This window comes from Propithecus coquereli, unplaced genomic scaffold, assembly GCF_000956105.1.
Source record: "Propithecus coquereli isolate 6110/MARCELLA unplaced genomic scaffold, Pcoq_1.0 Scaffold138, whole genome shotgun sequence".
In the NCBI taxonomy this organism is placed as follows: Eukaryota; Metazoa; Chordata; class Mammalia; order Primates; family Indriidae; genus Propithecus; species Propithecus coquereli.
In genome coordinates, this window is record NW_012138080.1 from 1,839,782 (window position 1) to 1,848,897 (window position 9,116).

Below are 9,116 nucleotides of genomic sequence, written 5' to 3' on the forward strand. Positions count from 1 at the left end.
CAAATAGTAGGCAAGAGTTCCCTTTTTGGAGAATAGTCATACACTCGCTGACCCACATGGTGGCCTTGGGTGGAAGTTTTGAGCAGATGCTCATGTTTCACTGCCTTGACATTTTTGGAATTGTGGAAAAAGGAGCTGAGCTTTGATATTGAAGACACTCAAAGGAAAGTAAAGGACAAGAGGAACAGCACAATGAGTGTAGCACTGCTGACCCTGGACAATGCTTGACTGGTCCTTCTGGCCCAGCCTCATATCCATGGCCCCTCCATCAGCAGCAAGGGGGCAGGAAGGGCTTTCGTTTTAGTTGAAAGCAGAGGGTGAGCTGAACAGGCGGTTCAGAGGGTCATTAGAAAGCATCAAAGGAGGCAGCCTCATGATGGTAATAAGACGGCTGCGAGGAAATAAAGTGGGCATTGATCTGCACTATCGAGTGTGACATTTTAACCGAAGCTAAAAGCCAAGAGCAAATCTAACCCTCTTATTCATCTGCCTGCCTGTTTTAGTAAATTGTCTTCCCCCTCCCCTCAAACCACTGGCCTCAGAGGTCACTTCATATTAGCTGGCTTGTTAATACTGAGGCAATCAATACTTAATCAACAAGTAATGGGATTTTGCAGTCATCCTGTATGATCTTTCAATAAAGCCCCGAATCCATCTCGGCCCATTCCAAGCCTGACGAAAGGTGTGCGGTTGCAGCAGACCCTGGATTTGATGGTCTGATGCTCTTCGGCTGATCTGCATCTTATTAAGACACCAGGCAGCCACTGTCCTTCACCCCTTTGTTTCCTGATCCCCACAGAGCGCAGCATGGCACACAATCCAGCCATCCAAGATTTTACATGCTTCAGTAAGAAAATTCAGATTTCTTTACTTCACAGGGTTCAGGCTCTTTGGTAGCACTATACAATTAAAAAATAGATAAATAAAGGACTGGAGAGGGAAACGAAGCAGTGAACAGGGAAATTTAAGGAGGAAAAACAGCTGTTTTAATATATGATGTTAGGCGAGGGAGCTGGAATCCCCACGTGTCCCAATTATTGAACACGGGACTGCCAAGCTCTTCATGGAGTGGGCTCAATGAATGAGGAGGGGGAAGGACAAGGGCTTGGCCTTGGCTCTGGACATGCAGAAGGAGTTCTGAAGGAGATATCTTGGTACTGCTCTATCAAGAGAATTTGGTTTTGTGACACAGGACTTAGTTTTCAGTACTCCTGTGGTACCTTGCATATGGGGCTTTTGTCCACCTATAATACTGCAATAGATTTTTCAGATGTTTAAAGGGGTCCCATAATAAGAGAGGAGTCCCTCCACAGGAAAACCTTGCTGTCATCCTTACATGATCCCCCAAAGCAGGTTTCCTTTGGTGAATTAACCTTTCGCCATTGTCTGACCTTTCCTCTTTCAGGCTCAGAAAGTGGATCCTTTTTGCCCAGGCTAGAGTGCAGTGGCATCATCATTGCTCACAGCAACCTCAAATTCCTGGGCTCAAGCCTTCCTCCTGCCTCAGCCTCATGAGTAGCTGGGACTACAGGCATGTGCCACCACCATGCTCGGCTAATTTTTTGTTTTCTTTGTAGAGACAGGGTTTCACTCCTGCTCAGGCTGGTCTTGAACTCCTGCCTCAAGCAGTCCTCCTGCCTTGGCCTCGCAGAGAGCTAGGATTACAGGCACGAGCCACTGTGCTGGGCCAGAAAGTGGATCTTGACAGTGTATGACTCAATGGTGCCAGTTCAGGCTAGTAAAAGTTAGTGAATAATGAATAAAACTAGAATGCTGATCTATCAATGTAACTTCCAAGCAAATAACCTATCAGGTGATCAGGAAGACAACAGTCTCACCAGCATATTTTTTCCTATCAGAAGAAAAGCTGAATTATTAGAAGATTGATTGGCAATCACAGAATTTGATCGAGGGGAATTAGGAGATGATATGAACATTTAATGGCAACAGGATCTAGCACTGTGATGCACGCAACCACTCAATAGGCTGTTCTTGCTATTCTGCATGTACAACCATATATAATATGTCTGTGAGCACCCCACCCACAGCATGCATGCTTTCATGGCAACCTAATAAACCAGGTATTATCAGTACCTTCATTTTATAAATGAATAGATTGAGACTTAAAAACTGTGATTTATTTGCCTGTCCAAGCTCATGTAGCTAACGTATAGAATAAGAGAGATCTGAATCCACACAAACTAACCCCAGTGCTATGTTATAAACTACTAAGCCATGTTCCGGCTCTGCTATTTACTAGCTGTATGACACTGAACATGGCCCTTAAACCTATCAGCCTTAGTTCCCCAATCAATAGAGTGGGAATAATCATGCCTATGTCATTGGGTTGAGGATTAAATGAGTTATGCAATTAAAGCCCTTAGTATAGAGTTTGGTTTAGAGACAACACTCACTAAACATCAGTTACTATTATGGTGTCATTGTAGCATCATCCTATTTACATTAGCTTGATATGTTGCCTTCCCTCTTCCGCTCTGCTTGAATGGAATTTGCCAACATTTCCTTTGGGAAAACTTTTTTATTTAGGGCAAAGGCTGACCTACTATACCCCTATATGGTACAGGCTTCCCTTAGCTATGTTTGTAACCTCAGTATGTACTAGTACATTCTGGGAGGCACAAGAGCTCTTCTATCTCTTTTTGTTAATAGTTTATTTCCTGCAGGTAAAAACAGATTTCCAGGTACTCTGATGCAAGCTGTACTCTGATGAGTAGCAGGTTGCTACCTAAAAAATGTTGTGGTTTTCCTCTTACATTGCCTATGGCTATGTGTAAGTCAGGATTCTCCAGAGAAACAGAACCAATTGGATACATATAGATATATGACGGGATTTATCATGGGAATTAGCTCACCCAATTATGGATGCTAAGCAGTCCACAAAAAGCTGTCTGCAAGCTGAAGACCCAGGAAAGCTGGTGGTGTAATTCAGTCTAAGACTGAAGACCTGAGAAGCTGGGGGCTGCTGGTATAAGACCCCAAGTCCAAAGGCCTGAGACCTGGAGCTGTGATGTCTGAGGGCAGGAGAAGATGGATGTTCCAACGCCAGGAGAGAGAGCAAATTTGCCCTTCCTTCATTTTTTTATTCTAGAGCCCTCAAGGGATTGATGATGCCACTAATATGGATAAGGGAAATCTTCTTTACTCAGTCTACTGACTCAAATGTTAATCTCTTCCAAAAACACCCTCATCGGCACACTCACACACAATGTTTTCACCTTTAGCTGGGCATTCCTTAGCCCACTCAAATTGATGTCACGATCATCAGAACCAGCTTTTGGCTTTGTTGATTTTCTCTATTGATTTCCTGTTTTCAATTTCATTGATTTCAGCTCCAATTTTCATTGTTTCTTTTATCCTGTGTACTTTGTATTTAATGTGCTTAATTTGGATTTACATTTTCAAATTCCTGGTCTAATAATTCCAACATTCCTGACATATCTGACTGTAGTTACGATGCTTGTTCAGTCTCTTCAAACTGTGATTTTTGCCTTTTAAGTATGCCTCATAATATTTTTGCTGAAAGGTGGACATGATATACCAGCTAAAAGGAATTGTAGTAAATAGGCTTTTAGGGATGTAGTGGTAAGGTGTTGGGGGAAGGGAAGCATTCTATTGTCCTGTGCTTAGGTCTCAGTCTTTGGGTAACCCTGTGTCCCTGGGCAGTGAACTTCACCAGTTCTTTTCAGTATTTTTCCCCACTTATGTGGGACAGGCTGACTAGAGGGAGTTTGAGTTGGTTATTTCTCTTTTCCAAGATCATTTAGGCTCTGATAAATCCCCCAGGTAGGCTCTGGTAAAGTAGTTTCTCCTGAGGGCAGGACTTGGTAACAACAGGATGGTCTGGAACACTTCGTAATGGTTCCTTTCCTCTCCACCCACCAGAAGCCCTGGAGAATTTTTCTCCAATACTCACTGTGTGGACCTGGTAGAGTTCTTAGAGAAAAACCCACAAAAGTATTGAGGCTCCTCTATGACTGAGTCCCCTTGAGTTTTTGGTTTTTTGTTTTTTTTCAATATCTTCCAGCAGATGACATTAAAAAAAAATGTGGCAAGAACACTTAACATGAAATCTACCCTCTTCATAAATTTTTAGGTGCATAATGTAATATTTTTAACTCTAGGCATAATCTTGTACCATAGATCTCTAGAACTTACTCATCTTGCATAACAAACTTTATACCTGTTGAACAGCAACTCCCTATTTCCCCCTCATCCACAAATCCACAATCCCTGGCAACCATGATTTTACTCTTTGTTTCTATGAGTTTGATTATTGTAGATACCTCATAGAAGTAGAATCATGCAGTATTTGTGGCCTTGGAATTTTTAACTCTCAGAATTGTCCACACTGAGCCTCTAGCAATTTGTCAATTATTGTTCAGGTTTTGCTGCGTTGCACTGTTTCCTGTGGAGGTTTCTGAGTATGGGTTTCTGTGCTGGGTAAGATGTGATTCTCTGGGTCATTTATCTGGCTCTGCAATTTGGGGGGCAGTGGTTTGCCCTATGGTCTCGTTTCCCTGATAGATCTAAGAAGAGGTCTTGATTGTTGTTAGGATGGATGACAACTTCTAAGTCCTTATATGTTGAACTGGAAACTGGAAGTCCAATAACATCACTTTTAGTTGTACGATTTTAGAATGAGTATGAGCCTAGCATCTGACTCATCCATTCCCTTACTTTAACAGATAAGGAAATTTAACTTACACAAAATCGTACATACATTCAAGGCAGAGTCCAAATTACAACCTAGATCTCTTGTATCTAGGGCAATGACTCCTAAGCTGACTGGTCCTGATATCCATGAAAGCAAAAAGGTATATATATTCATTTCTCATTTGAGCGTGAGCATTGGTATTCCAAGTTGAGCTCTTCTCTGCACTGAACTGGAAATATGAAGAAAGTGAACACAGGGAGAAGAGATTGGACAACTTGTGCTACCTGTGAGGGTCAACTATTGAGATGAAAAGATACAGGAAGTCTTAAAAAATTGATTTTCCTTTTTTCCATTTTTGCAAAGCCTACCAAACAATTTGAAAATTCTTTCATTTTCACACATTAAGTTAACAAGCCTCTCTTTTCCTTTCATAGTGACTCTCTCTTTGTGCTCCCTTGCTCATAGAGCATCAGTACTGAAGAAAATCTGCCTTTATTTAGTGTTCCAAGTATTCTGGAATATAAGTAGCTATTCCAGTTGATGCAAGTAAATCTACAAAACTTCAAGAAGCGAGCTGTCAGGAAGCAGCTAAGGCAAGCCCACATAGAAAGACTATGGGAGTCATCAAAAGGGAGCCACAGCAATAAACCACACACCATGGAGCTTAGCTCAGGGCACTACAGTCTATTGAGGTCCTCTCTCCTGAGCACCAGTATCAACAAGATTCCTTTCCTCTTCTGCACAATGCCCTTCTCACCCCCTTACCATTCTCCAGCTGACTTCTCCTTAATTTTCCTTTTAGTAATCTGGCTCTTCTTTCACACTCAAGCCTGCCTCTCACTTCTTGATGTTGACCTCACAGAAATCCAAAGACTTGACACAATACTCTGGGGGCTGGTGATCTTTGGCTCCTCTGTCTTCTGAAACTTCCCAATACTTTCAAGAGAGTGCATCGGATGCCAGTGACTACTATGGCTCACACATGAAAAAATAAGGCTTGTCTCTCATTCTACCCAGCAAAAATACCCAGTTATCATCTAAGTAAATTGCCCTTGCCTCTTCCTCTGAGGAGAGCTCATGAGCACTAATAAGTAGACTCATCCATTCACCAATTTGAAAAGATTATTGAAGAAAAATGAAGGAAAGTCCTAAGATAACCTGGCTTATGGGAAGGGGGTAGCCCCAAACCAATCTGTGAATACATTTAGCTTGATTTCTTCTTGGTTCTAGTCTAGAGGGCAGCACTGCATTTTCTGGCTTTTCCATGACTTGCAAGAGAAATGATTCTTTAATTTCCCAGAGATACCAATTCTAATGCCAAGAAAAATATAAAGGACTTAAATTGATTAGCAGGAAAGGAAACAGTATCTATGCACTGGAAATTTTCTGTTCTGCCCACCCTACCCCACCCAGATCCACTCTCCACCCTTCTCTACCATGCTCTGGGCAGAGAAAGCTGGTGTGTGGACTACTTCAACGTACTCCTTACCTCTCTGGCTTGTAGTTGGTTTTGGCCAGTGGGAACATCAACAGGAGATCTGAAGGCAAGTCAAGGGTAAGGTGGATACTTATTCCTTCAGCAACCTCCTTGGGGGGTCACTGAGGGTTGACTGTGTTTTTCTACTGAAGATGACAGTTCCTGTTAGACAGTTTGCTCCCCTACTATAGCCAGCCTCTCTGGCTGTAATCACTCCCTGTCTTTGCCCATTTAGGCTTAAGAGTGGTAGTAGCTCCCAACGATTGCCAGCCCCAAAGTACTACATAAACTTGTAGGTTTCTCATATCCCTTCCCTTTGAATTGCCCCTTATATTAAGCTTTTAAACATTATTCTATTTGAGTTTGCTAAATGATACTGCGTATAATAATAAAACACTGAGAAAAAAATGCCTAAAGACTCTTAAGATGTAAATAAAATTTAAATTTTGGAGGGCTTCCTGAAGGAAAAAAATGTTATATATTCTTGTAGATTACCTTCTCACTTGAGAGAACCCTCTAAAGTGAGCTATGAGTAGAATATATGTTTATATTTTGGAAGACGATGGTGGTAAACTTAGAAATTAGGATGAGTATCACATGTGAAAATAAATGATGCTGTGAATGGCATACTTCTCCAGTGATTATGATAAAGCCTCAACTCTTAATTTGGATAAATTGCTTACAACCCAACTTAGCACACCCATTTGCGATAATCATTATTTTGCTGACTTGGCTCTATGTCTGGCTTGCATTTCAAAAGTGAATGCAAAGCCTATAAGCATTTAAGGGCTTTCTTGCTAAACATCTTCCTATTTGCAGGGAGCCCAAACCCAGAATCAGAATGTCCCAATGCCTGGGCTATATTTCTAGTTGAACATTAAGGACTTTCGAAGTATGGCTTAACTCTAAAATGCTATCAAATAGCTTTTGAATAGGTCCCTGAAGCTGACTATAAAATTCAAAAGAGTCTATTTCAGAATTAAAATCATTAACCAACTGCTTATTAACACCATGAATCTTACTCAGATAGAATCCTTGACCCCTGCCTGGACTGGCTCCTTGCTTTGCGCAGAAGGCAAGGATGAAAACAGGTATATGCATCAAATGGGTCTAGTCCAACCACTGTCTGAGTGTCTTCCTGAGGATCAGCCAAATTAGCAAGCTGCAATTTTATGACTGTTTTCCCCATTTGCCACTCTTATGAGTTAGGAGATTCCATCAGTCAATTTAGAAAAGAGCTTTGCTCTGGGAGTTTCATTCCTACCTCTGTTACTAACCAGTTTGAGTGTGTTTGAACAAGTCACTTCACCTCTCTGAACTTTTGGTTTTTATCTATGATTTTTTTTTAATTTTTAAAAATCTTTTAACTAATTCCATAACAGCTTACTTATCTATAAAATAGAGCATGTACTGAAGTTATTTTCCACACTAAAATGGTCTGGCCTGGTCCCTCCAAATATTTGCGGGCTCCACTTCTCCATTGTGGTGTTACTCCAGTATGTCTTGAATGGTGTCTGGAGTTTACTAGGACATACATTTGAATGCCTGGATGTCTCAAGGTATTTGGGAGAAAGAGCTATGCATTCTGAGCACAGATACTTAGTCCCCAAAACACAGTGATGCCCACCTCTGCTCTCCAGAAACCAAACTCATCTGCTGGCTTAATATCCACTTGACCCTCCAAGTCTGTGTCTGTGTTCCAGGCCAGCTTTGATTTCATTTTTAGCTGAGCTCTGCATTTTTGTTTGATACAGTTTATAAAGCAAACTTGAAGGGACTCTACAATTGGTCTGGGCAATGTTGTTTTAGCAGGGGCCCTGAACTTCAATGGAAGAAGGCCAATCACACATTCTGCATGTATTTCACCAAAGATGACAGTCTGTAGCTAATGCCTGAGAGCTTGCATTCTGAAGACAACTTTACCTAGGAGCAGCTCAGGTGGAGAGAAGGGCAAGGAAAGGGAAATGAACATCTGGCAAGGCCAATAGTGTTATGAGTTGTGTTCAATCCCAAGCATATCCTGATTACATATTCCATGCTTTCCCCAGTCCATTACCTAACTATCAGCTGTTCTCTTCAGCAGGGATAAATTTGCCTTTGTGGAAGGATGCATTAGCGTGGGCTTAATAAGCTTCATGAGAAGTTTGTTTTCAACTGCTTGAATAATCTACCTTCCCTTTCCCCCCTCCTCCCCTTCCTCCCCTCGCTCGCTTTCTCTCTCCTCTTCACTGGCCCACTCCATCTCTATCCTTTATTGGAGACATAAATTTCACCCATAAGAATCAGGCTGAAAATATTTTCTCACCTTCCAATCCCAGGATCCACACTCCCTACAGGTGGAAGGTGGCTGTGAATTGGTTCCCCATCTCTGAGACCGTCTAGCACTGGCCATGAGCCTGGTTGGACAAAAACACATTGTAATGTGTGTCTGCGATGCTGGCATGTTTTTTTTTTCTTTTGCAGAGTTCTTAGCTATGCCGTTAGGTGAACAGACTTTATGGCTGCTATCTTTGAGTGGCTTGCTCTTTACTAATATGCACTCTTCTTCTTAAACCTATTAGGGCTTTTCCCCCCACGAAACTTTAGTGTGTCTGATATTAATGTTGCTACCTTCTTTATGGCTAACATTTACATTGCATATCTCCTCCCTTTATTATTTTTAACCTTATAATGTGGAATTGTTTAGCAATCTCTTTCAAGTAACATGTAACTTTATCTGTTTAACCTAGTCTAATAATCTCTGTATTTTAATGTAGGAGTTTATGTACTTAATGTGCACTTGTACTTATCATTGCATTTACTGGGTTTACTGATGTATTTTGGGCTATTTCTATCATCATATTTTGTGTTTGCTGTTGATCATCCTTTTCTTTTTCTTCTTCATTTCAACTTTCTGTTTGATTGAAGAAGTTCTTTATATTCCTCACCACTCTCCACCATATACTTCCATATACTTCTTTCCTA